The sequence below is a fragment of the Arachis hypogaea genome, chromosome 6, assembly GCF_003086295.3.
Source record: "Arachis hypogaea cultivar Tifrunner chromosome 6, arahy.Tifrunner.gnm2.J5K5, whole genome shotgun sequence".
In the NCBI taxonomy this organism is placed as follows: Eukaryota; Viridiplantae; Streptophyta; class Magnoliopsida; order Fabales; family Fabaceae; genus Arachis; species Arachis hypogaea.
Window position 1 is genome coordinate 40,481,354 of NC_092041.1, and position 18,339 is coordinate 40,499,692.

The 18,339-nt window shown below is 51.2% G+C and overlaps 56 non-coding genes and 2 pseudogenes across 56 annotated transcripts; all 58 read left to right on the top strand.

Annotated features, from left to right (window-relative positions):
* The first annotated feature begins 68 nt into the window (after positions 1-68).
* Positions 69-187, top strand: LOC140174111 (5S ribosomal RNA). The gene has a single exon (XR_011863328.1). It is a non-coding gene; the product is annotated as a 5S ribosomal RNA (ribosomal RNA).
* A 190-nt stretch (positions 188-377) lies between these two features.
* Positions 378-496, top strand: LOC140173877 (5S ribosomal RNA). The gene has a single exon (XR_011863052.1). It is a non-coding gene; the product is annotated as a 5S ribosomal RNA (ribosomal RNA).
* Positions 497-682: 186 nt separating this feature from the next.
* LOC140174112 (5S ribosomal RNA) lies at positions 683-801 on the top strand. Its single transcript, XR_011863329.1, has one exon. It is a non-coding gene; the product is annotated as a 5S ribosomal RNA (ribosomal RNA).
* A 187-nt stretch (positions 802-988) lies between these two features.
* On the top strand, positions 989-1,107 carry LOC140174113 (5S ribosomal RNA). The gene has a single exon (XR_011863330.1). It is a non-coding gene; the product is annotated as a 5S ribosomal RNA (ribosomal RNA).
* A 188-nt stretch (positions 1,108-1,295) lies between these two features.
* LOC140174115 (5S ribosomal RNA) lies at positions 1,296-1,414 on the top strand. The gene has a single exon (XR_011863332.1). It is a non-coding gene; the product is annotated as a 5S ribosomal RNA (ribosomal RNA).
* Positions 1,415-1,601: 187 nt separating this feature from the next.
* On the top strand, positions 1,602-1,720 carry LOC140174116 (5S ribosomal RNA). The gene has a single exon (XR_011863333.1). It is a non-coding gene; the product is annotated as a 5S ribosomal RNA (ribosomal RNA).
* A 190-nt stretch (positions 1,721-1,910) lies between these two features.
* On the top strand, positions 1,911-2,029 carry LOC140174117 (5S ribosomal RNA). The gene has a single exon (XR_011863334.1). It is a non-coding gene; the product is annotated as a 5S ribosomal RNA (ribosomal RNA).
* A 189-nt stretch (positions 2,030-2,218) lies between these two features.
* On the top strand, positions 2,219-2,337 carry LOC140174118 (5S ribosomal RNA). Its single transcript, XR_011863335.1, has one exon. It is a non-coding gene; the product is annotated as a 5S ribosomal RNA (ribosomal RNA).
* A 186-nt stretch (positions 2,338-2,523) lies between these two features.
* Positions 2,524-2,642, top strand: LOC140174119 (5S ribosomal RNA). Its single transcript, XR_011863336.1, has one exon. It is a non-coding gene; the product is annotated as a 5S ribosomal RNA (ribosomal RNA).
* A 189-nt stretch (positions 2,643-2,831) lies between these two features.
* On the top strand, positions 2,832-2,950 carry LOC140174120 (5S ribosomal RNA). Its single transcript, XR_011863337.1, has one exon. It is a non-coding gene; the product is annotated as a 5S ribosomal RNA (ribosomal RNA).
* A 186-nt stretch (positions 2,951-3,136) lies between these two features.
* LOC140174121 (5S ribosomal RNA) lies at positions 3,137-3,255 on the top strand. Its single transcript, XR_011863338.1, has one exon. It is a non-coding gene; the product is annotated as a 5S ribosomal RNA (ribosomal RNA).
* Positions 3,256-3,443: 188 nt separating this feature from the next.
* LOC140173907 (5S ribosomal RNA) lies at positions 3,444-3,562 on the top strand. The gene has a single exon (XR_011863087.1). It is a non-coding gene; the product is annotated as a 5S ribosomal RNA (ribosomal RNA).
* A 188-nt stretch (positions 3,563-3,750) lies between these two features.
* LOC140174122 (5S ribosomal RNA) lies at positions 3,751-3,869 on the top strand. The gene has a single exon (XR_011863339.1). It is a non-coding gene; the product is annotated as a 5S ribosomal RNA (ribosomal RNA).
* Positions 3,870-4,054: 185 nt separating this feature from the next.
* LOC140174123 (5S ribosomal RNA) lies at positions 4,055-4,173 on the top strand. The gene has a single exon (XR_011863340.1). It is a non-coding gene; the product is annotated as a 5S ribosomal RNA (ribosomal RNA).
* A 192-nt stretch (positions 4,174-4,365) lies between these two features.
* LOC140174124 (5S ribosomal RNA) lies at positions 4,366-4,484 on the top strand. Its single transcript, XR_011863341.1, has one exon. It is a non-coding gene; the product is annotated as a 5S ribosomal RNA (ribosomal RNA).
* A 188-nt stretch (positions 4,485-4,672) lies between these two features.
* LOC140174126 (5S ribosomal RNA) lies at positions 4,673-4,791 on the top strand. Its single transcript, XR_011863343.1, has one exon. It is a non-coding gene; the product is annotated as a 5S ribosomal RNA (ribosomal RNA).
* Positions 4,792-4,979: 188 nt separating this feature from the next.
* On the top strand, positions 4,980-5,098 carry LOC140174127 (5S ribosomal RNA). Its single transcript, XR_011863344.1, has one exon. It is a non-coding gene; the product is annotated as a 5S ribosomal RNA (ribosomal RNA).
* Positions 5,099-5,289: 191 nt separating this feature from the next.
* Positions 5,290-5,408, top strand: LOC140174128 (5S ribosomal RNA). The gene has a single exon (XR_011863345.1). It is a non-coding gene; the product is annotated as a 5S ribosomal RNA (ribosomal RNA).
* Positions 5,409-5,592: 184 nt separating this feature from the next.
* Positions 5,593-5,711, top strand: LOC140174129 (5S ribosomal RNA). Its single transcript, XR_011863346.1, has one exon. It is a non-coding gene; the product is annotated as a 5S ribosomal RNA (ribosomal RNA).
* A 188-nt stretch (positions 5,712-5,899) lies between these two features.
* Positions 5,900-6,017, top strand: LOC140174051 (5S ribosomal RNA; annotated as a pseudogene).
* Positions 6,018-6,198: 181 nt separating this feature from the next.
* LOC140174130 (5S ribosomal RNA) lies at positions 6,199-6,317 on the top strand. Its single transcript, XR_011863347.1, has one exon. It is a non-coding gene; the product is annotated as a 5S ribosomal RNA (ribosomal RNA).
* Positions 6,318-6,502: 185 nt separating this feature from the next.
* LOC140173946 (5S ribosomal RNA) lies at positions 6,503-6,619 on the top strand. Its single transcript, XR_011863126.1, has one exon. It is a non-coding gene; the product is annotated as a 5S ribosomal RNA (ribosomal RNA).
* A 186-nt stretch (positions 6,620-6,805) lies between these two features.
* LOC140174132 (5S ribosomal RNA) lies at positions 6,806-6,924 on the top strand. The gene has a single exon (XR_011863349.1). It is a non-coding gene; the product is annotated as a 5S ribosomal RNA (ribosomal RNA).
* A 188-nt stretch (positions 6,925-7,112) lies between these two features.
* LOC140174133 (5S ribosomal RNA) lies at positions 7,113-7,231 on the top strand. The gene has a single exon (XR_011863350.1). It is a non-coding gene; the product is annotated as a 5S ribosomal RNA (ribosomal RNA).
* Positions 7,232-7,417: 186 nt separating this feature from the next.
* LOC140174134 (5S ribosomal RNA) lies at positions 7,418-7,536 on the top strand. Its single transcript, XR_011863351.1, has one exon. It is a non-coding gene; the product is annotated as a 5S ribosomal RNA (ribosomal RNA).
* A 187-nt stretch (positions 7,537-7,723) lies between these two features.
* LOC140173975 (5S ribosomal RNA) lies at positions 7,724-7,841 on the top strand. Its single transcript, XR_011863155.1, has one exon. It is a non-coding gene; the product is annotated as a 5S ribosomal RNA (ribosomal RNA).
* Positions 7,842-8,027: 186 nt separating this feature from the next.
* On the top strand, positions 8,028-8,146 carry LOC140174135 (5S ribosomal RNA). Its single transcript, XR_011863352.1, has one exon. It is a non-coding gene; the product is annotated as a 5S ribosomal RNA (ribosomal RNA).
* Positions 8,147-8,333: 187 nt separating this feature from the next.
* Positions 8,334-8,451, top strand: LOC140173941 (5S ribosomal RNA). Its single transcript, XR_011863121.1, has one exon. It is a non-coding gene; the product is annotated as a 5S ribosomal RNA (ribosomal RNA).
* A 174-nt stretch (positions 8,452-8,625) lies between these two features.
* On the top strand, positions 8,626-8,744 carry LOC140174136 (5S ribosomal RNA). Its single transcript, XR_011863353.1, has one exon. It is a non-coding gene; the product is annotated as a 5S ribosomal RNA (ribosomal RNA).
* A 193-nt stretch (positions 8,745-8,937) lies between these two features.
* Positions 8,938-9,055, top strand: LOC140173925 (5S ribosomal RNA). The gene has a single exon (XR_011863105.1). It is a non-coding gene; the product is annotated as a 5S ribosomal RNA (ribosomal RNA).
* Positions 9,056-9,243: 188 nt separating this feature from the next.
* LOC140174045 (5S ribosomal RNA) lies at positions 9,244-9,363 on the top strand. Its single transcript, XR_011863222.1, has one exon. It is a non-coding gene; the product is annotated as a 5S ribosomal RNA (ribosomal RNA).
* A 184-nt stretch (positions 9,364-9,547) lies between these two features.
* On the top strand, positions 9,548-9,666 carry LOC140174138 (5S ribosomal RNA). Its single transcript, XR_011863355.1, has one exon. It is a non-coding gene; the product is annotated as a 5S ribosomal RNA (ribosomal RNA).
* A 193-nt stretch (positions 9,667-9,859) lies between these two features.
* Positions 9,860-9,976, top strand: LOC140173947 (5S ribosomal RNA). The gene has a single exon (XR_011863127.1). It is a non-coding gene; the product is annotated as a 5S ribosomal RNA (ribosomal RNA).
* A 183-nt stretch (positions 9,977-10,159) lies between these two features.
* On the top strand, positions 10,160-10,275 carry LOC140174006 (5S ribosomal RNA). The gene has a single exon (XR_011863187.1). It is a non-coding gene; the product is annotated as a 5S ribosomal RNA (ribosomal RNA).
* Positions 10,276-10,462: 187 nt separating this feature from the next.
* LOC140174030 (5S ribosomal RNA) lies at positions 10,463-10,578 on the top strand. The gene has a single exon (XR_011863210.1). It is a non-coding gene; the product is annotated as a 5S ribosomal RNA (ribosomal RNA).
* A 190-nt stretch (positions 10,579-10,768) lies between these two features.
* LOC140174040 (5S ribosomal RNA) lies at positions 10,769-10,883 on the top strand. Its single transcript, XR_011863218.1, has one exon. It is a non-coding gene; the product is annotated as a 5S ribosomal RNA (ribosomal RNA).
* Positions 10,884-11,064: 181 nt separating this feature from the next.
* On the top strand, positions 11,065-11,181 carry LOC140173996 (5S ribosomal RNA). The gene has a single exon (XR_011863177.1). It is a non-coding gene; the product is annotated as a 5S ribosomal RNA (ribosomal RNA).
* Positions 11,182-11,366: 185 nt separating this feature from the next.
* LOC140174139 (5S ribosomal RNA) lies at positions 11,367-11,485 on the top strand. The gene has a single exon (XR_011863356.1). It is a non-coding gene; the product is annotated as a 5S ribosomal RNA (ribosomal RNA).
* Positions 11,486-11,675: 190 nt separating this feature from the next.
* On the top strand, positions 11,676-11,791 carry LOC140174004 (5S ribosomal RNA). The gene has a single exon (XR_011863184.1). It is a non-coding gene; the product is annotated as a 5S ribosomal RNA (ribosomal RNA).
* Positions 11,792-11,977: 186 nt separating this feature from the next.
* Positions 11,978-12,096, top strand: LOC140173985 (5S ribosomal RNA). Its single transcript, XR_011863165.1, has one exon. It is a non-coding gene; the product is annotated as a 5S ribosomal RNA (ribosomal RNA).
* A 185-nt stretch (positions 12,097-12,281) lies between these two features.
* On the top strand, positions 12,282-12,397 carry LOC140173949 (5S ribosomal RNA). The gene has a single exon (XR_011863129.1). It is a non-coding gene; the product is annotated as a 5S ribosomal RNA (ribosomal RNA).
* A 193-nt stretch (positions 12,398-12,590) lies between these two features.
* On the top strand, positions 12,591-12,703 carry LOC140174046 (5S ribosomal RNA; annotated as a pseudogene).
* Positions 12,704-12,890: 187 nt separating this feature from the next.
* LOC140173904 (5S ribosomal RNA) lies at positions 12,891-13,009 on the top strand. The gene has a single exon (XR_011863081.1). It is a non-coding gene; the product is annotated as a 5S ribosomal RNA (ribosomal RNA).
* A 188-nt stretch (positions 13,010-13,197) lies between these two features.
* LOC140174140 (5S ribosomal RNA) lies at positions 13,198-13,316 on the top strand. The gene has a single exon (XR_011863357.1). It is a non-coding gene; the product is annotated as a 5S ribosomal RNA (ribosomal RNA).
* Positions 13,317-13,512: 196 nt separating this feature from the next.
* On the top strand, positions 13,513-13,631 carry LOC140174141 (5S ribosomal RNA). Its single transcript, XR_011863358.1, has one exon. It is a non-coding gene; the product is annotated as a 5S ribosomal RNA (ribosomal RNA).
* Positions 13,632-13,820: 189 nt separating this feature from the next.
* Positions 13,821-13,936, top strand: LOC140173999 (5S ribosomal RNA). Its single transcript, XR_011863180.1, has one exon. It is a non-coding gene; the product is annotated as a 5S ribosomal RNA (ribosomal RNA).
* A 189-nt stretch (positions 13,937-14,125) lies between these two features.
* LOC140174037 (5S ribosomal RNA) lies at positions 14,126-14,239 on the top strand. Its single transcript, XR_011863217.1, has one exon. It is a non-coding gene; the product is annotated as a 5S ribosomal RNA (ribosomal RNA).
* Positions 14,240-14,431: 192 nt separating this feature from the next.
* On the top strand, positions 14,432-14,549 carry LOC140173926 (5S ribosomal RNA). Its single transcript, XR_011863106.1, has one exon. It is a non-coding gene; the product is annotated as a 5S ribosomal RNA (ribosomal RNA).
* Positions 14,550-14,738: 189 nt separating this feature from the next.
* On the top strand, positions 14,739-14,857 carry LOC140174142 (5S ribosomal RNA). The gene has a single exon (XR_011863359.1). It is a non-coding gene; the product is annotated as a 5S ribosomal RNA (ribosomal RNA).
* A 189-nt stretch (positions 14,858-15,046) lies between these two features.
* Positions 15,047-15,165, top strand: LOC140173878 (5S ribosomal RNA). Its single transcript, XR_011863053.1, has one exon. It is a non-coding gene; the product is annotated as a 5S ribosomal RNA (ribosomal RNA).
* A 188-nt stretch (positions 15,166-15,353) lies between these two features.
* On the top strand, positions 15,354-15,472 carry LOC140174143 (5S ribosomal RNA). Its single transcript, XR_011863360.1, has one exon. It is a non-coding gene; the product is annotated as a 5S ribosomal RNA (ribosomal RNA).
* A 191-nt stretch (positions 15,473-15,663) lies between these two features.
* Positions 15,664-15,781, top strand: LOC140174000 (5S ribosomal RNA). Its single transcript, XR_011863181.1, has one exon. It is a non-coding gene; the product is annotated as a 5S ribosomal RNA (ribosomal RNA).
* A 475-nt stretch (positions 15,782-16,256) lies between these two features.
* LOC140173948 (5S ribosomal RNA) lies at positions 16,257-16,373 on the top strand. The gene has a single exon (XR_011863128.1). It is a non-coding gene; the product is annotated as a 5S ribosomal RNA (ribosomal RNA).
* Positions 16,374-16,560: 187 nt separating this feature from the next.
* On the top strand, positions 16,561-16,679 carry LOC140174144 (5S ribosomal RNA). The gene has a single exon (XR_011863361.1). It is a non-coding gene; the product is annotated as a 5S ribosomal RNA (ribosomal RNA).
* A 479-nt stretch (positions 16,680-17,158) lies between these two features.
* LOC140174145 (5S ribosomal RNA) lies at positions 17,159-17,277 on the top strand. The gene has a single exon (XR_011863362.1). It is a non-coding gene; the product is annotated as a 5S ribosomal RNA (ribosomal RNA).
* Positions 17,278-17,449: 172 nt separating this feature from the next.
* Positions 17,450-17,566, top strand: LOC140174016 (5S ribosomal RNA). Its single transcript, XR_011863197.1, has one exon. It is a non-coding gene; the product is annotated as a 5S ribosomal RNA (ribosomal RNA).
* Positions 17,567-17,752: 186 nt separating this feature from the next.
* LOC140174146 (5S ribosomal RNA) lies at positions 17,753-17,871 on the top strand. The gene has a single exon (XR_011863363.1). It is a non-coding gene; the product is annotated as a 5S ribosomal RNA (ribosomal RNA).
* Positions 17,872-18,067: 196 nt separating this feature from the next.
* Positions 18,068-18,186, top strand: LOC140173982 (5S ribosomal RNA). Its single transcript, XR_011863162.1, has one exon. It is a non-coding gene; the product is annotated as a 5S ribosomal RNA (ribosomal RNA).
* Positions 18,187-18,339: the final 153 nt, after the last annotated feature.

Genomic DNA, 18,339 nt, shown 5'->3' on the forward strand with positions numbered 1-18,339 from the left:
GGCTTCGCGGATAGTGTTACGCTCTCTCGCGCCGCATGGTTAACAAAATTGTGTGTGCGAACTATAATAGGTGCGATCATACCAGCACTAATGCACCGGATCCCATCAGAACTCCGCAGTTAAGCGTGCTTGGGCGAGAGTAGTACTAGGATGGGTGACCTCCTGGGAAGTCCTCGTGTTGCACCTCTTTTTTTTTTTTTTTTTAACGTCGTGCCGACCTTCATTCTTTAAATGACGCTATCCCGAGTAGGACACCTAAGGGCGAGCCGCAATGGCCTCATCCTCGGCAGGCACCTACGGTACCCGCAAGGCTTCGCGGATAGTGTTACGCTCTCTCGCGCCGCATGGTTAACAAAATTGTGTGTGCGAACTATAATAGGTGCGATCATACCAGCACTAATGCACCGGATCCCATCAGAACTCCGCAGTTAAGCGTGCTTGGGCGAGAGTAGTACTAGGATGGGTGACCTCCTGGGAAGTCCTCGTGTTGCACCTTTTTTTTTTTTTTTTAACGTCGTGCCGACCTTCATTCTTTAAATGACGCTATCCCGAGTAGGACACCTAAGGGCGAGCCGCAATGGCCTCATCCTCGCAGGCACCTACGGTACCCGCAAGGCTTCGCGGATAGTGTTACGCTCTCTCGCGCCGCATGGTTAACAAAATTGTGTGTGCGAACTATAATAGGTGCGATCATACCAGCACTAATGCACCGGATCCCATCAGAACTCCGCAGTTAAGCGTGCTTGGGCGAGAGTAGTACTAGGATGGGTGACCTCCTGGGAAGTCCTCGTGTTGCACCTCTTTTTTTTTTTTTTTAACGTCGTGCCGACCTTCATTCTTTAAATGACGCTATCCCGAGTAGGACACCTAAGGGCGAGCCGCAATGGCCTCATCCTCGCAGGCACCTACGGTACCCGCAAGGCTTCGCGGATAGTGTTACGCTCTCTCGCGCCGCATGGTTAACAAAATTGTGTGTGCGAACTATAATAGGTGCGATCATACCAGCACTAATGCACCGGATCCCATCAGAACTCCGCAGTTAAGCGTGCTTGGGCGAGAGTAGTACTAGGATGGGTGACCTCCTGGGAAGTCCTCGTGTTGCACCTCTTTTTTTTTTTTTTTTAACGTCGTGCCGACCTTCATTCTTTAAATGACGCTATCCCGAGTAGGACACCTAAGGGCGAGCCGCAATGGCCTCATCCTCGCAGGCACCTACGGTACCCGCAAGGCTTCGCGGATAGTGTTACGCTCTCTCGCGCCGCATGGTTAACAAAATTGTGTGTGCGAACTATAATAGGTGCGATCATACCAGCACTAATGCACCGGATCCCATCAGAACTCCGCAGTTAAGCGTGCTTGGGCGAGAGTAGTACTAGGATGGGTGACCTCCTGGGAAGTCCTCGTGTTGCACCTCTTTTTTTTTTTTTTTAACGTCGTGCCGACCTTCATTCTTTAAATGACGCTATCCCGAGTAGGACACCTAAGGGCGAGCCGCAATGGCCTCATCCTCGCAGGCACCTACGGTACCCGCAAGGCTTCGCGGATAGTGTTACGCTCTCTCGCGCCGCATGGTTAACAAAATTGTGTGTGCGAACTATAATAGGTGCGATCATACCAGCACTAATGCACCGGATCCCATCAGAACTCCGCAGTTAAGCGTGCTTGGGCGAGAGTAGTACTAGGATGGGTGACCTCCTGGGAAGTCCTCGTGTTGCACCTCTTTTTTTTTTTTTTTTTAACGTCGTGCCGACCTTCATTCTTTAAATGACGCTATCCCGAGTAGGACACCTAAGGGCGAGCCGCAATGGCCTCATCCTCGGCAGGCACCTACGGTACCCGCAAGGCTTCGCGGATAGTGTTACGCTCTCTCGCGCCGCATGGTTAACAAAATTGTGTGTGCGAACTATAATAGGTGCGATCATACCAGCACTAATGCACCGGATCCCATCAGAACTCCGCAGTTAAGCGTGCTTGGGCGAGAGTAGTACTAGGATGGGTGACCTCCTGGGAAGTCCTCGTGTTGCACCTCTTTTTTTTTTTTTTTTAACGTCGTGCCGACCTTCATTCTTTAAATGACGCTATCCCGAGTAGGACACCTAAGGGCGAGCCGCAATGGCCTCATCCTCGGCAGGCACCTACGGTACCCGCAAGGCTTCGCGGATAGTGTTACGCTCTCTCGCGCCGCATGGTTAACAAAATTGTGTGTGCGAACTATAATAGGTGCGATCATACCAGCACTAATGCACCGGATCCCATCAGAACTCCGCAGTTAAGCGTGCTTGGGCGAGAGTAGTACTAGGATGGGTGACCTCCTGGGAAGTCCTCGTGTTGCACCTCTTTTTTTTTTTTTTAACGTCGTGCCGACCTTCATTCTTTAAATGACGCTATCCCGAGTAGGACACCTAAGGGCGAGCCGCAATGGCCTCATCCTCGCAGGCACCTACGGTACCCGCAAGGCTTCGCGGATAGTGTTACGCTCTCTCGCGCCGCATGGTTAACAAAATTGTGTGTGCGAACTATAATAGGTGCGATCATACCAGCACTAATGCACCGGATCCCATCAGAACTCCGCAGTTAAGCGTGCTTGGGCGAGAGTAGTACTAGGATGGGTGACCTCCTGGGAAGTCCTCGTGTTGCACCTCTTTTTTTTTTTTTTTTTAACGTCGTGCCGACCTTCATTCTTTAAATGACGCTATCCCGAGTAGGACACCTAAGGGCGAGCCGCAATGGCCTCATCCTCGCAGGCACCTACGGTACCCGCAAGGCTTCGCGGATAGTGTTACGCTCTCTCGCGCCGCATGGTTAACAAAATTGTGTGTGCGAACTATAATAGGTGCGATCATACCAGCACTAATGCACCGGATCCCATCAGAACTCCGCAGTTAAGCGTGCTTGGGCGAGAGTAGTACTAGGATGGGTGACCTCCTGGGAAGTCCTCGTGTTGCACCTCTTTTTTTTTTTTTTAACGTCGTGCCGACCTTCATTCTTTAAATGACGCTATCCCGAGTAGGACACCTAAGGGCGAGCCGCAATGGCCTCATCCTCGCAGGCACCTACGGTACCCGCAAGGCTTCGCGGATAGTGTTACGCTCTCTCGCGCCGCATGGTTAACAAAATTGTGTGTGCGAACTATAATAGGTGCGATCATACCAGCACTAATGCACCGGATCCCATCAGAACTCCGCAGTTAAGCGTGCTTGGGCGAGAGTAGTACTAGGATGGGTGACCTCCTGGGAAGTCCTCGTGTTGCACCTCTTTTTTTTTTTTTTTTAACGTCGTGCCGACCTTCATTCTTTAAATGACGCTATCCCGAGTAGGACACCTAAGGGCGAGCCGCAATGGCCTCATCCTCGCAGGCACCTACGGTACCCGCAAGGCTTCGCGGATAGTGTTACGCTCTCTCGCGCCGCATGGTTAACAAAATTGTGTGTGCGAACTATAATAGGTGCGATCATACCAGCACTAATGCACCGGATCCCATCAGAACTCCGCAGTTAAGCGTGCTTGGGCGAGAGTAGTACTAGGATGGGTGACCTCCTGGGAAGTCCTCGTGTTGCACTCTTTTTTTTTTTTTTTTTAACGTCGTGCCGACCTTCATTCTTTAAATGACGCTATCCCGAGTAGGACACCTAAGGGCGAGCCGCAATGGCCTCATCCTCGCAGGCACCTACGGTACCCGCAAGGCTTCGCGGATAGTGTTACGCTCTCTCGCGCCGCATGGTTAACAAAATTGTGTGTGCGAACTATAATAGGTGCGATCATACCAGCACTAATGCACCGGATCCCATCAGAACTCCGCAGTTAAGCGTGCTTGGGCGAGAGTAGTACTAGGATGGGTGACCTCCTGGGAAGTCCTCGTGTTGCACCTCTTTTTTTTTTTTTAACGTCGTGCCGACCTTCATTCTTTAAATGACGCTATCCCGAGTAGGACACCTAAGGGCGAGCCGCAATGGCCTCATCCTCGCAGGCACCTACGGTACCCGCAAGGCTTCGCGGATAGTGTTACGCTCTCTCGCGCCGCATGGTTAACAAAATTGTGTGTGCGAACTATAATAGGTGCGATCATACCAGCACTAATGCACCGGATCCCATCAGAACTCCGCAGTTAAGCGTGCTTGGGCGAGAGTAGTACTAGGATGGGTGACCTCCTGGGAAGTCCTCGTGTTGCACCTCTTTTTTTTTTTTTTTTTTTAACGTCGTGCCGACCTTCATTCTTTAAATGACGCTATCCCGAGTAGGACACCTAAGGGCGAGCCGCAATGGCCTCATCCTCGGCAGGCACCTACGGTACCCGCAAGGCTTCGCGGATAGTGTTACGCTCTCTCGCGCCGCATGGTTAACAAAATTGTGTGTGCGAACTATAATAGGTGCGATCATACCAGCACTAATGCACCGGATCCCATCAGAACTCCGCAGTTAAGCGTGCTTGGGCGAGAGTAGTACTAGGATGGGTGACCTCCTGGGAAGTCCTCGTGTTGCACCTCTTTTTTTTTTTTTTTAACGTCGTGCCGACCTTCATTCTTTAAATGACGCTATCCCGAGTAGGACACCTAAGGGCGAGCCGCAATGGCCTCATCCTCGGCAGGCACCTACGGTACCCGCAAGGCTTCGCGGATAGTGTTACGCTCTCTCGCGCCGCATGGTTAACAAAATTGTGTGTGCGAACTATAATAGGTGCGATCATACCAGCACTAATGCACCGGATCCCATCAGAACTCCGCAGTTAAGCGTGCTTGGGCGAGAGTAGTACTAGGATGGGTGACCTCCTGGGAAGTCCTCGTGTTGCACCTCTTTTTTTTTTTTTTTAACGTCGTGCCGACCTTCATTCTTTAAATGACGCTATCCCGAGTAGGACACCTAAGGGCGAGCCGCAATGGCCTCATCCTCGGCAGGCACCTACGGTACCCGCAAGGCTTCGCGGATAGTGTTACGCTCTCTCGCGCCGCATGGTTAACAAAATTGTGTGTGCGAACTATAATAGGTGCGATCATACCAGCACTAATGCACCGGATCCCATCAGAACTCCGCAGTTAAGCGTGCTTGGGCGAGAGTAGTACTAGGATGGGTGACCTCCTGGGAAGTCCTCGTGTTGCACCTCTTTTTTTTTTTTTTTTTTTAACGTCGTGCCGACCTTCATTCTTTAAATGACGCTATCCCGAGTAGGACACCTAAGGGCGAGCCGCAATGGCCTCATCCTCGCAGGCACCTACGGTACCCGCAAGGCTTCGCGGATAGTGTTACGCTCTCTCGCGCCGCATGGTTAACAAAATTGTGTGTGCGAACTATAATAGGTGCGATCATACCAGCACTAATGCACCGGATCCCATCAGAACTCCGCAGTTAAGCGTGCTTGGGCGAGAGTAGTACTAGGATGGGTGACCTCCTGGGAAGTCCTCGTGTTGCACCTCTTTTTTTTTTTTTTTAACGTCGTGCCGACCCATTCTTTAAATGACGCTATCCCGAGTAGGACACCTAAGGGCGAGCGCAATGGCCTCATCCTCGCAGGCACCTACGGTACCCGCAAGGCTTCGCGGATAGTGTTACGCTCTCTCGCGCCGCATGGTTAACAAAATTGTGTGTGCGAACTATAATAGGTGCGATCATACCAGCACTAATGCACCGGATCCCATCAGAACTCCGCAGTTAAGCGTGCTTGGGCGAGAGTAGTACTAGGATGGGTGACCTCCTGGGAAGTCCTCGTGTTGCACCTCTTTTTTTTTTTTTTTTTTAACGTCGTGCCGACCTTCATTCTTTAAATGACGCTATCCCGAGTAGGACACCTAAGGGCGAGCCGCAATGGCCTCATCCTCGCAGGCACCTACGGTACCCGCAAGGCTTCGGATAGTGTTACGCTCTCTCGCGCCGCATGGTTAACAAAATTGTGTGTGCGAACTATAATAGGTGCGATCATACCAGCACTAATGCACCGGATCCCATCAGAACTCCGCAGTTAAGCGTGCTTGGCGAGAGTAGTACTAGGATGGTGACCTCCTGGGAAGTCCTCGTTGTTTTTTTTTTTTTTTTTAACGTCGTGCCGACCTTCATTCTTTAAATGACGCTATCCCGAGTAGGACACCTAAGGGCGAGCCGCAATGGCCTCATCCTCGACAGGCACCTACGGTACCCGCAAGGCTTCGCGGATAGTGTTACGCTCTCTCGCGCCGCATGGTTAACAAAATTGTGTGTGCGAACTATAATAGGTGCGATCATACCAGCACTAATGCACCGGATCCCATCAGAACTCCGCAGTTAAGCGTGCTTGGGCGAGAGTAGTACTAGGATGGGTGACCTCCTGGGAAGTCCTCGTGTTGCACCTCTTTTTTTTTTTTTTAACGTCGTGCCGACCTTCATTCTTTAAATGACGCTATCCGAGTAGGACACCTAAGGGCGAGCCGCAATGGCCTCATCCTCGCAGGCACCTACGGTACCCGCAAGGCTTCGCGGATAGTGTTACGCTCTCTCGCGCCGCATGGTTAACAAAATTGTGTGTGCGAACTATAATAGGTGCGATCATACCAGCACTAATGCACCGGATCCCATCAGAACTCCGCAGTTAAGCGTGCTTGGGCGAGTAGTACTAGGATGGGTGACCTCCTGGGAAGTCCTCGTGTTGCACCTCTTTTTTTTTTTTTTAACGTCGTGCCGACCTTCATTCTTTAAATGACGCTATCCCGAGTAGGACACCTAAGGGCGAGCCGCAATGGCCTCATCCTCGCAGGCACCTACGGTACCCGCAAGGCTTCGCGGATAGTGTTACGCTCTCTCGCGCCGCATGGTTAACAAAATTGTGTGTGCGAACTATAATAGGTGCGATCATACCAGCACTAATGCACCGGATCCCATCAGAACTCCGCAGTTAAGCGTGCTTGGGCGAGAGTAGTACTAGGATGGGTGACCTCCTGGGAAGTCCTCGTGTTGCACCTCTTTTTTTTTTTTTTTTAACGTCGTGCCGACCTTCATTCTTTAAATGACGCTATCCCGAGTAGGACACCTAAGGGCGAGCCGCAATGGCCTCATCCTCGCAGGCACCTACGGTACCCGCAAGGCTTCGCGGATAGTGTTACGCTCTCTCGCGCCGCATGGTTAACAAAATTGTGTGTGCGAACTATAATAGGTGCGATCATACCAGCACTAATGCACCGGATCCCATCAGAACTCCGCAGTTAAGCGTGCTTGGGCGAGAGTAGTACTAGGATGGGTGACCTCCTGGGAAGTCCTCGTGTTGCACCTCTTTTTTTTTTTTTTTAACGTCGTGCCGACCTTCATTCTTTAAATGACGCTATCCGAGTAGGACACCTAAGGGCGAGCCGCAATGGCCTCATCCTCGCAGGCACCTACGGTACCCGCAAGGCTTCGCGGATAGTGTTACGCTCTCTCGCGCCGCATGGTTAACAAAATTGTGTGTGCGAACTATAATAGGTGCGATCATACCAGCACTAATGCACCGGATCCCATCAGAACTCCGCAGTTAAGCGTGCTTGGGCGAGAGTAGTACTAGGATGGGTGACCTCCTGGGAAGTCCTCGTGTTGCACCTCTTTTTTTTTTTTTTAACGTCGTGCCGACCTTCATTCTTTAAATGACGCTATCCCGAGTAGGACACCTAAGGGCGAGCCGCAATGGCCTCATCCTCGACAGGCACCTACGGTACCCGCAAGGCTTCGCGGATAGTGTTACGCTCTCTCGCGCCGCATGGTTAACAAAATTGTGTGTGCGAACTATAATAGGTGCGATCATACCAGCACTAATGCACCGGATCCCATCAGAACTCCGCAGTTAAGCGTGCTTGGCGAGAGTAGTACTAGGATGGGTGACCTCCTGGGAAGTCCTCGTGTTGCACCTTTTTTTTTTTTTTTTTTTTTTAACGTCGTGCCGACCTTCATTCTTTAAATGACGCTATCCCGAGTAGGACACCTAAGGGCGAGCCGCAATGGCCTCATCCTCGACAGGCTACGGTACCCGCAAGGCGCGGATAGTGTTACGCTCTCTCGCGCCGCATGGTTAAAAAATTGTGTGTGCGAACTATAATAGGTGCGATCATACCAGCACTAATGCACCGGATCCCATCAGAACTCCGCAGTTAAGCGTGCTTGGGCGAGAGTAGTACTAGGATGGGTGACCTCCTGGGAAGTCCTCGTGTTGCACCTCTTTTTTTTTTTTTTTTTAACGTCGTGCCGACCTTATTCTTTAAATGACGCTATCCCGAGTAGGACACCTAAGGGCGAGCTGCAATGGCCTCATCCTCGACAGGCACCTACGGTACCCGCAAGGCTTCGCGGATAGTGTTACGCTCTCGCGCCGCATGGTTAACAAAATTGTGTGTGCGAACTATAATAGGTGCGATCATACCAGCACTAATGCACCGGATCCCATCAGAACTCCGCAGTTAAGCGTGCTTGGGCGGAGTAGTACTAGGATGGGTGACCTCCTGGGAAGTCCTCGTGTTGCACCTCTTTTTTTTTTTTTAACGTCGTGCCGACCTTCATTCTTAAATGACGCTATCCGAGTAGGACACCTAAGGGCGAGCCGCAATGGCCTCATCCTCGGCAGGCACCTACGGTACCCGCAAGGCGGATAGTGTTACGCTCTCGCGCCGCATAAAAAAAATTGTGTGTGCGAACTATAATAGGTGCGATCATACCAGCACTAATGCACCGGATCCCATCAGAACTCCGCAGTTAAGCGTGCTTGGGCGAGAGTAGTACTAGGATGGGTGACCTCCTGGGAAGTCCTCGTGTTGCACCTCTTTTTTTTTTTTTTTTTTTTTTTTAACGTCGTGCCGACCTCATTCTTTAAATGACGCTATCCCGAGTAGGACACCTAAGGGCGAGCCGCAATGGCCTCATCCTCAGGCACCTACGGTACCCGCAAGGCTTCGCGGATAGTGTTACGCTCTCTCGCGCCGCATGGTTAACAAAATTGTGTGTGCGAACTATAATAGGTGCGATCATACCAGCACTAATGCACCGGATCCCATCAGAACTCCGCAGTTAAGCGTGCTTGGGCGAGAGTAGTACTAGGATGGGTGACCTCTGGGAAGTCCTCGTGTTGCACCTCTTTTTTTTTTTTTTAACGTCGTGCCGACCTTCATTCTTTAAATGACGACGCTATCCCGAGTAGGACACCTAAGGGCGAGCCGCAATGGCCTCATCCTCGACAGGCACCTACGGTACCCGCAAGGCTTCGCGGATAGTGTTACGCTCTCTCGCGCCGCATGGTTAACAATTGTGTGTGCGAACTATAATAGGTGCGATCATACCAGCACTAAATGCACCGGATCCATCAGAACTCCGCAGTTAAGCGTGCTTGGGCGAGAAGTAGTACTAGGATGGGTGACCTCCTGGGAAGTCCTCGTGTTGCACCCTTTTTTTTTTTTTTTAACGTCGTGCCGACCTTCATTCTTTAAATGACGCTATCCGAGTAGGACACCTAAGGGCGAGCCGCAATGGCCTCATCCTCGACAGGCACCTACGGTACCCGCAAGGCTTCGGATAGTGTTACGCTCTCTCGCGCCGCATGGTTAACAAAATTGTGTGTGCGAACTATAATAGGTGCGATCATACCAGCACTAATGCACCGGATCCCATCAGAACTCCGCAGTTAAGCGTGCTTGGGCGAGAGTAGTACTAGGATGGGTGACCTCCTGGGAAGTCCTCGTGTTGCACCTCTTTTTTTTTTTTTTTTAACGTCGTGCCGACCTTTCATTCTTTAAATGACGCTATCCCGAGTAGGAGGACACCTAAGGGCGAGCCGCAATGGCCTCATCCTCGGCAGGCACCTACGGTACCCGCAAGGCTTCGCGGATAGTGTTACGCTCTCTCGCGCCGCATGGTTAACAAAATTGTGTGTGCGAACTATAATAGGTGCGATCATACCAGCACTAATGCACCGGATCCCATCAGAACTCCGCAGTTAAGCGTGCTTGGGCGAGTAGTACTAGGATGGGTGACCTCCTGGGAAGTCCTCGTGTTGCACCTCTTTTTTTTTTTTTTAACGTCGTGCCGACCTTCATTCTTTAAATGACGCTATCCCGAGTAGGACACCTAAGGGCGAGCCGCAATGGCCTCATCCTCGACAGGCACCTACGGTACCCGCAAGGCTTCGCGGATAGTGTTACGCTCTCTCGCGCCGCATGGTTAACAAGTGTGTGCGAACTATAATAGGTGCGATCATACCAGCACTAATGCACCGGATCCCATCAGAACTCCGCAGTTAAGCGTGCTTGGGCGAGTAGTACTAGGATGGGTGACCTCTGGGAAGTCCTCGTGTTGCACCTCTTTTTTTTTTTTTTTTAACGTCGTGCCGACCTTCATTCTTTAAATGACGCTATCCCGAGTAGGACACCTAAGGGCGAGCCGCAATGGCCTCATCCTCGACAGGCACCTACGGTACCCGCAAGGCTTCGCGGATAGTGTTACGCTCTCTCGCGCCGCATGGTTAACAAAATTGTGTGCGAACTATAATAGGTGCGATCATACCAGCACTAATGCACCGGATCCCATCAGAACTCCGCAGTTAAGCGCTTGGGCGAGAGTAGTACTAGGATGGTGACCTCCTGGGAAGTCCTCGTGTTGCACCTCTTTTTTTTTTTTTTTTTTTTTAACGTCGTGCCGACCTTTCATTCTTTAAATGACGCTATCCCGAGTAGGACACCTAAGGGCGAGCCGCAATGGCCTCATCCTCGACAGGCACCTACGGTACCCGCAAGGCTTCGGATAGTGTTACGCTCTCTCGCGCCGCATGGTTAACAAAATTGTGTGTGCGAATAATAGGTGCGATCATACCAGCTAATGCACCGGATCCCATCAGAACTCCGCAGTTAAGCGTGCTTGGGCGAGTAGTACTAGGATGGGTGACCTCCTGGGAAGTCCTCGTGTTGCACCTCTTTTTTTTTTTTTTTTTTTTAACGTCGTGCCGACCATTCTTTAAATGACGCTATCCCGAGTAGGACACCTAAGGGCGAGCCGCAATGGCCTCATCCTCGACAGGCACCTACGGTACCCGCAAGGCTTCGCGGATAGTGTTACGCTCTCTCGCGCCGCATGGATGTGTGTGCGAACTATAATAGGTGCGATCATACCAGCACTAATGCACCGGATCCCATCAGAACTCCGCAGTTAAGCGTGCTTGGGCGAGAGTAGTACTAGGATGGTGACCTCTGGGAAGTCCTCGTGTTGCACCTTTTTTTTTTTTTTTTAACGTCGTGCCGACCTTCATTCTTTAAATGACGCTATCCCGAGTAGGACACCTAAGGGCGAGCCGCAATGGCCTCATCCTCGACAGGCACCTACGGTACCCGCAAGGCTTCGGATAGTGTTACGCTCTCTCGCGCCGCATGGTTAACAAAATTGTGTGTGCGAACTATAATAGGTGCGATCATACCAGCACTAATGCACCGGATCCCATCAGAACTCCGCAGTTAAGCGTGCTTGGGCGAGAGTAGTACTAGGATGGGTGACCTCCTGGGAAGTCCTCGTGTTGCACCTCTTTTTTTTTTTTTTTTTAACGTCGTGCCGACCTTTCATTCTTTAAATGACGCTATCCCGAGTAGGACACCTAAGGGCGAGCCGCAATGGCCTCATCCTCGACAGGCACCTACGGTACCCGCAAGGCTTCGCGATAGTGTTACGCTCTCTCGCGCCGCATGGTTAACAAAATTGTGTGTGCGAACTATAATAGGTGCGATCATACCAGCACTAATGCACCGGATCCCATCAGAACTCCGCAGTTAAGCGTGCTTGGGCGAGAGTAGTACTAGGATGGGTGACCTCTGAAGTCCTCGTGTTGCACCTTTTTTTTTTTTTTTTAACGTCGTGCCGACCTCATTCTTTAAATGACGCTATCCCGAGTAGGACACCTAAGGGCGAGCCGCAATGGCCTCATCCTCGACAGGCACCTACGGTACCCGCAAGGCTTCGCGGATAGTGTTACGCTCTCTCGCGCCGCATGGTTAACAAAATTGTGTGTGCGAACTATAATAGGTGCGATCATACCAGCACTAAATGCACCGGATCCCATCAGAACTCCGCAGTTAAGCGTGCTTGGGCGAGAGTAGTACTAGGATGGGTGACCTCTGGGAAGTCCTCGTGTTGCACCTCTTTTTTTTTTTTTTAACGTCGTGCCGACCTTCATTCTTTAAATGACGCTATCCCGAGTAGGACACCTAAGGGCGAGCCGCAATGGCCTCATCCTCGACAGGCACCTACGGTACCCGCAAGGCTTCGGATAGTGTTACGCTCTCTCGCGCCGCATGGTTAACAAAATTGTGTGTGCGAACTATAATAGGTGCGATCATACCAGCACTAATGCACCGGATCCCATCAGAACTCCGCAGTTAAGCGTGCTTGGGCGAGAGTACTAGGATGGGTGACCTCCTGGGAAGTCCTCGTGTTGCACCTCTTTTTTTTTTTTTTTTTTAACGTCGTGCCGACCTTCATTCTTTAAATGACGCTATCCCGAGTAGGACACCTAAGGGCGAGCCGCAATGGCCTCATCCTCGGCAGGCACCTACGGTACCCGCAAGGCTTCGCGGATAGTGTTACGCTCTCTCGCGCCGCCGCATGGTTAACAAAATGTGTGTGCGAACTATAATAGGTGCGATCATACCAGCACTAATGCACCGGATCCCATCAGAACTCCGCAGCGTGCTTGGGCGAGAGTAGTACTAGGATGGGTGACCTCTGGGAAGTCCTCGTGTTGCACCTCTTTTTTTTTTTTTAACGTCGTGCCGACCTTCATTCTTTAAATGACGCTATCCCGAGTAGGACACCTAAGGGCGAGCCGCAATGGCCTCATCCTCGACAGGCACCTACGGTACCCGCAAGGCTTCGCGGATAGTGTTACGCTCTCTCGCGCCGCATGGTTAAACAAAATTGTGTGTGCGAACTATAATAGGTGCGATCATACCAGCACTAATGCACCGGATCCCATCAGAACTCCGCAGTTAAGCGTGCTTGGGCGAGAGTAGTACTAGGATGGGTGACCTCCTGGGAAGTCCTCGTGTTGCACCACTTTTTTTTTTTTTTTAACGTCGTGCCGACCTTCATTCTTTAAATGACGCTATCCCGAGTAGGACACCTAAGGGCGAGCCGCAATGGCCTCATCCTCGACAGGCACCTACGGTACCCGCAAGGCTTCGCGGATAGTGTTACGCTCTCTCGCGCCGCATGGTTAACAAAATTGTGTGTGCGAACTATAATAGGTGCGATCATACCAGCACTAATGCACCGGATCCCATCAGAACTCCGCAGTTAAGCGTGCTTGGGCGAGAGTAGTACTAGGATGGGTGACCTCCTGGGAAGTCCTCGTGTTGCACCTCTTTTTTTTTTTTTTTTTTTTTTTTTAACGTCGTGCCGACCTCATTCTTTAAATGACGCTATCCGAGTAGGACACCTAAGGGCGAGCCGCAATGGCCTCATCCTCGACAGGCACCTACGGTACCCGCAAGGCTTCGCGGATAGTGTTACGCTCTCTCGCGCCGCATGGTTAACAAAATTGTGTGTGCGAACTATAATAGGTGCGATCATACCAGCACTAATGCACCGGATCCCATCAGAACTCCGCAGTTAAGCGTGCTTGGGCGAGAGTAGTACTAGGATGGGTGACCTCCTGGGAAGTCCTCGTGTTGCACCTCTTTTTTTTTTTTTTTTAACGTCGTGCCGACCTTCATTCTTTAAATGACGCTATCCCGAGTAGGACACCTAAGGGCGAGCCGCAATGGCCTCATCCTCGACAGGCACCTACGGTACCCGCAAGGCTTCGCGGATAGTGTTACGCTCTCTCGCGCCGCATGGTTAACAAAATTGTGTGTGCGAACTATAATAGGTGCGATCATACCAGCACTAATGCACCGGATCCCATCAGAACTCCGCAGTTAAGCGTGCTTGGGCGAGAGTAGTACTAGGATGGGTGACCTCCTGGGAAGTCCTGTTGCACCTCTTTTTTTTTTTTTTTTAACGTCGTGCCGACCTTCATTCTTTAAATGACGCTATCCCGAGTAGGACACCTAAGGGCGAGCCGCAATGGCCTCATCCTCGACAGGCACCTACGGTACCCGCAAGGCTTCGCGGATAGTGTTACGCTCTCTCGCGCCGCATGGTTAACAAAATTGTGTGTGCGAACTATAATAGGTGCGATCATACCAGCACTAATGCACCGGATCCCATCAGAACTCCGCAGTTAAGCGTGCTTGGGCGAGAGTAGTACTAGGATGGGTGCTGGGAAGTCCTCGTGTTGCACCTCTTTTTTTTTTTTTTTTTTTAACGTCGTGCCGACCTTCATTCTTTAAATGACGCTATCCCGAGTAGGACACCTAAGGGCGAGCCGCAATGGCCTCATCCTCGACAGGCACCTACGGTACCCGCAAGGCTTCGCGGATAGTGTTACGCTCTCTCGCGCCGCATGGTTAACAAAATTGTGTGTGCGAACTATAATAGGTGCGATCATACCAGCACTAATGCACCGGATCCCATCAGAACTCCGCAGTTAAGCGTGCTTGGGCGAGAGTAGTACTAGGATGGGTGACCTCTGGGAAGTCCTCGTGTTGCACCTCTTTTTTTTTTTTTTTTAACGTCGTGCCGACCTTCATTCTTTAAATGACGCTATCCCGAGTAGGACACCTAAGGGCGAGCCGCAATGGCCTCATCCTCGACAGGCACCTACGGTACCCGCAAGGCTTCGCGGATAGTGTTACGCTCTCTCGCGCCGCATGGTTAACAAAATTGTGTGTGCGAACTATAATAGGTGCGATCATACCAGCACTAATGCACCGGATCCCATCAGAACTCCGCAGTTAAGCGTGCTTGGGCGAGAGTAGTACTAGGATGGGTGACCTCCTGGGAAGTCCTCGTGTTGCACCTCTTTTTTTTTTTTTTTTTAACGTCGTGCCGACCTTCATTCTTTAAATGACGCTATCCCGAGTAGGACACCTAAGGGCGAGCCGCAATGGCCTCATCCTCGACAGGCACCTACGGTACCCGCAAGGCTTCGCGGATAGTGTTACGCTCTCTCGCGCGCATGGTTAACAAAATTGTGTGTGCGAACTATAATAGGTGCGATCATACCAGCACTAATGCACCGGATCCCATCAGAACTCCGCAGTTAAGCGTGCTTGGGCGAGAGTAGTACTAGGATGGGTGACCTCCTGGGAAGTCCTCGTGTTGCACCTTTTTTTTTTTTTTTTTAACGTCGTGCCGACCTTCATTCTTTAAATGACGCTATCCCGAGTAGGACACCTAAGGGCGAGCCGCAATGGCCTCATCCTCGACAGGCACCTACGGTACCCGCAAGGCTTCGCGGATAGTGTTACGCTCTCTCGCGCCGCATGGTTAACAAAATTGTGTGTGCGAACTATAATAGGTGCGATCATACCAGCACTAATGCACCGGATCCCATCAGAACTCCGCAGTTAAGCGTGCTTGGGCGAGAGTAGTACTAGGATGGGTGACCTCCTGGGAAGTCCTCGTGTTGCACCTCTTTTTTTTTTTTTTTTTTAACGTCGTGCCGACCTTCATTCTTTAAATGACGCTATCCCGAGTAGGACACCTAAGGGCGAGCCGCAATGGCCTCATCCTCGACAGGCACCTACGGTACCCGCAAGGCTTCGCGGATAGTGTTACGCTCTCTCGCGCCGCATGGTTAACAAAATTGTGTGTGCGAACTATAATAGGTGCGATCATACCAGCACTAATGCACCGGATCCCATCAGAACTCCGCAGTTAAGCGTGCTTGGGCGAGAGTAGTACTAGGATGGGTGACCTCCTGGGAGTCCTCTCTTTGCACCTCTTTTTTTTTTTTTTTTTTTTTAACGTCGTGACCTTCATTCTTTAAATGACGCTATCCCGAGTAGGACACCTAAGGGCGAGCTGGCAATGGCCTCATCCTCGCAGGCACACGGTACCCGCAAGGCTTCGCGGATAGTGTTACGCTCTCTCGCGCCGCATGGTTAACAAAATTGTGTGTGCGAACTATAATAGGTGCGATCATACCAGCACTAATGCACCGGATCCCATCAGAACTCCGCAGTTAAGCGTGCTTGGGCGAGTACTAGAGGTGTGACCTCCTCTGTTGCACCTTTTTTTTTTTTTTTTTTAACGTCGTGCCGACCTTCATTCTTTAAATGACGCTATCCCGAGTAGGACACCTAAGGGCGAGCCGCAATGGCCTCATCCTCGACAGGCACCTACGGTACCCGCAAGGGAGATAGTGTTACGCTCTCTCGCCGCGCATGGTTAACAAAATTGTGTGTGCGAACTATAATAGGTGCGATCATACCAGCACTAATGCACCGGATCCCATCAGAACTCCGCAGTTAAGCGTGCTTGGGCGAGTAGTACTAGGATGGGTGACCTCCTGGGAAGTCCTCGTGTTGCACCTCTTTTTTTTTTTTTTTTTAACGTCGTGCCGACCTTCATTCTTTAAATGACGATCCCGAGTAGGACACCTAAGGCGAGCCGCAATGGCCTCATCCTCGACAGGCACCTACGGTACCCGCAAGGCTTCGCGGATAGTGTTACGCTCTCTCGCGCCGCATGGTTAACAAAATTGTGTGTGCGAACTATAATAGGTGCGATCATACCAGCACTAATGCACCGGATCCCATCAGAACTCCGCAGTTAAGCGTGCTTGGGCGAGAGTAGTACTAGGATGGGTGACCTCCTGGGAAGTCCTCGTGTTGCACCTCTTTTTTTTTTTTTTTTAACGTCGTGCCGACCTTCATTCTTTAAATGACGCTATCCCGAGTAGGACACCTAAGGGCGAGCCGCAATGGCCTCATCCTCGCAGGCACCTACGGTACCCGCAAGGCTTCGGATAGTGTTACGCTCTCTCGCGCCGCATGGTTAACAAAATTGTGTGTGCGAACTATAATAGGTGCGATCATACCAGCACTAATGCACCGGATCCCATCAGAACTTTTAAGCGTGGCGAGAGTAGTACTAGGATGGGTGACCTCCTGGGAAGTCCTCGTGTTGCACCTTTTTTTTTTTTTTAACGTCGTGCCGACCTTCATTCTTTAAATGACGCTATCCCGAGTAGGACACCTAAGGGCGAGCCGCAATGGCCTCATCCTCGACAGGCACCTACGGTACCCGCAAGGCTTCGCGATAGTGTTACGCTCTCTCGCGCCGCATGGTTAACAAAATTGTGTGTGCGAACTATAATAGGTGCGATCATACCAGCACTAATGCACCGGATCCCATCAGAACTCCGCAGTTAAGCGTGCTTGGGCGAGAGTAGTACTAGGATGGGTGACCTCCTGGGAAGTCCTCGTGTTGCACCTCTTTTTTTTTTTTTTTTTAACGTCGTGCCGACCTTCATTCTTTAAATGACGCTATCCCGAGTAGGACACCTAAGGGCGAGCCGCAATGGCCTCATCCTCGACAGGCACCTACGGTACCCGCAAGGTGTTACGCTCTCTCGCGCCGCATGGTTAACAAAAGTGCGAACTATAATAGGTGCGATCATACCAGCTAATGCACCGGATCCCATCAGAACTCCGCAGTTAAGCGTGCTTGGGCGAGAGTAGTACTAGGATGGGTGACCTCCTGGGAAGTCCTCGTGTTGCACTCTTTTTTTTTTTTTTAACGTCGTGCCGACCTTCATTCTTTAAATGACGCTATCCCGAGTAGGACACCTAAGGGCGAGCCGCAATGGCCTCATCCTCGACAGGCACCTACGGTACCCGCAAGGCTTCGCGGATAGTGTTACGCTCTCTCGCGCCGCATGGTTAACAAAATTGTGTGTGCGAACTATAATAGGTGCGATCATACCAGCACTAATGCACCGGATCCCATCAGAACTCCGCAGTTAAGCGTGCTTGGGCGAGAGTAGTACTAGGATGGGTGACCTCCTGGGAAGTCCTCGTGTTGCACCTCTTTTTTTTTTTTTTTTTTTTTTAACGTCGTGCCGACCTTCATTCTTTAAATGACGCTATCCCGAGTAGGACACCTAAGGGCGAGCCGCAATGGCCTCATCCTCGACAGGCACCTACGGTACCCGCAAGGCTTCGCGGATAGTGTTACGCTCTCTCGCGCCGCGCATGGTTAACATTGTGTGTATGTGTGCGAATATAATTACGATCATACCAGCACTAATGCACCGGATCCCATCAGAACTCCGCAGTTAAGCGTGCTTGGGCGAGAGTAGTACTAGGATGGGTGACCTCCTGGGAAGTCCTCGTGTTGCACCTCTTTTTTTTTTTTTTTTTTTTTTTAACGTCGTGCCGACCTTCATTCTTTAAATGACGCTATCCCGAGTAGGACACCTAAGGGCGAGCCGCAATCCTCATCCTCGACAGGCACCTACGGTACCCGCAAGGCTTCGCGATAGTTACGCTCTCTCGC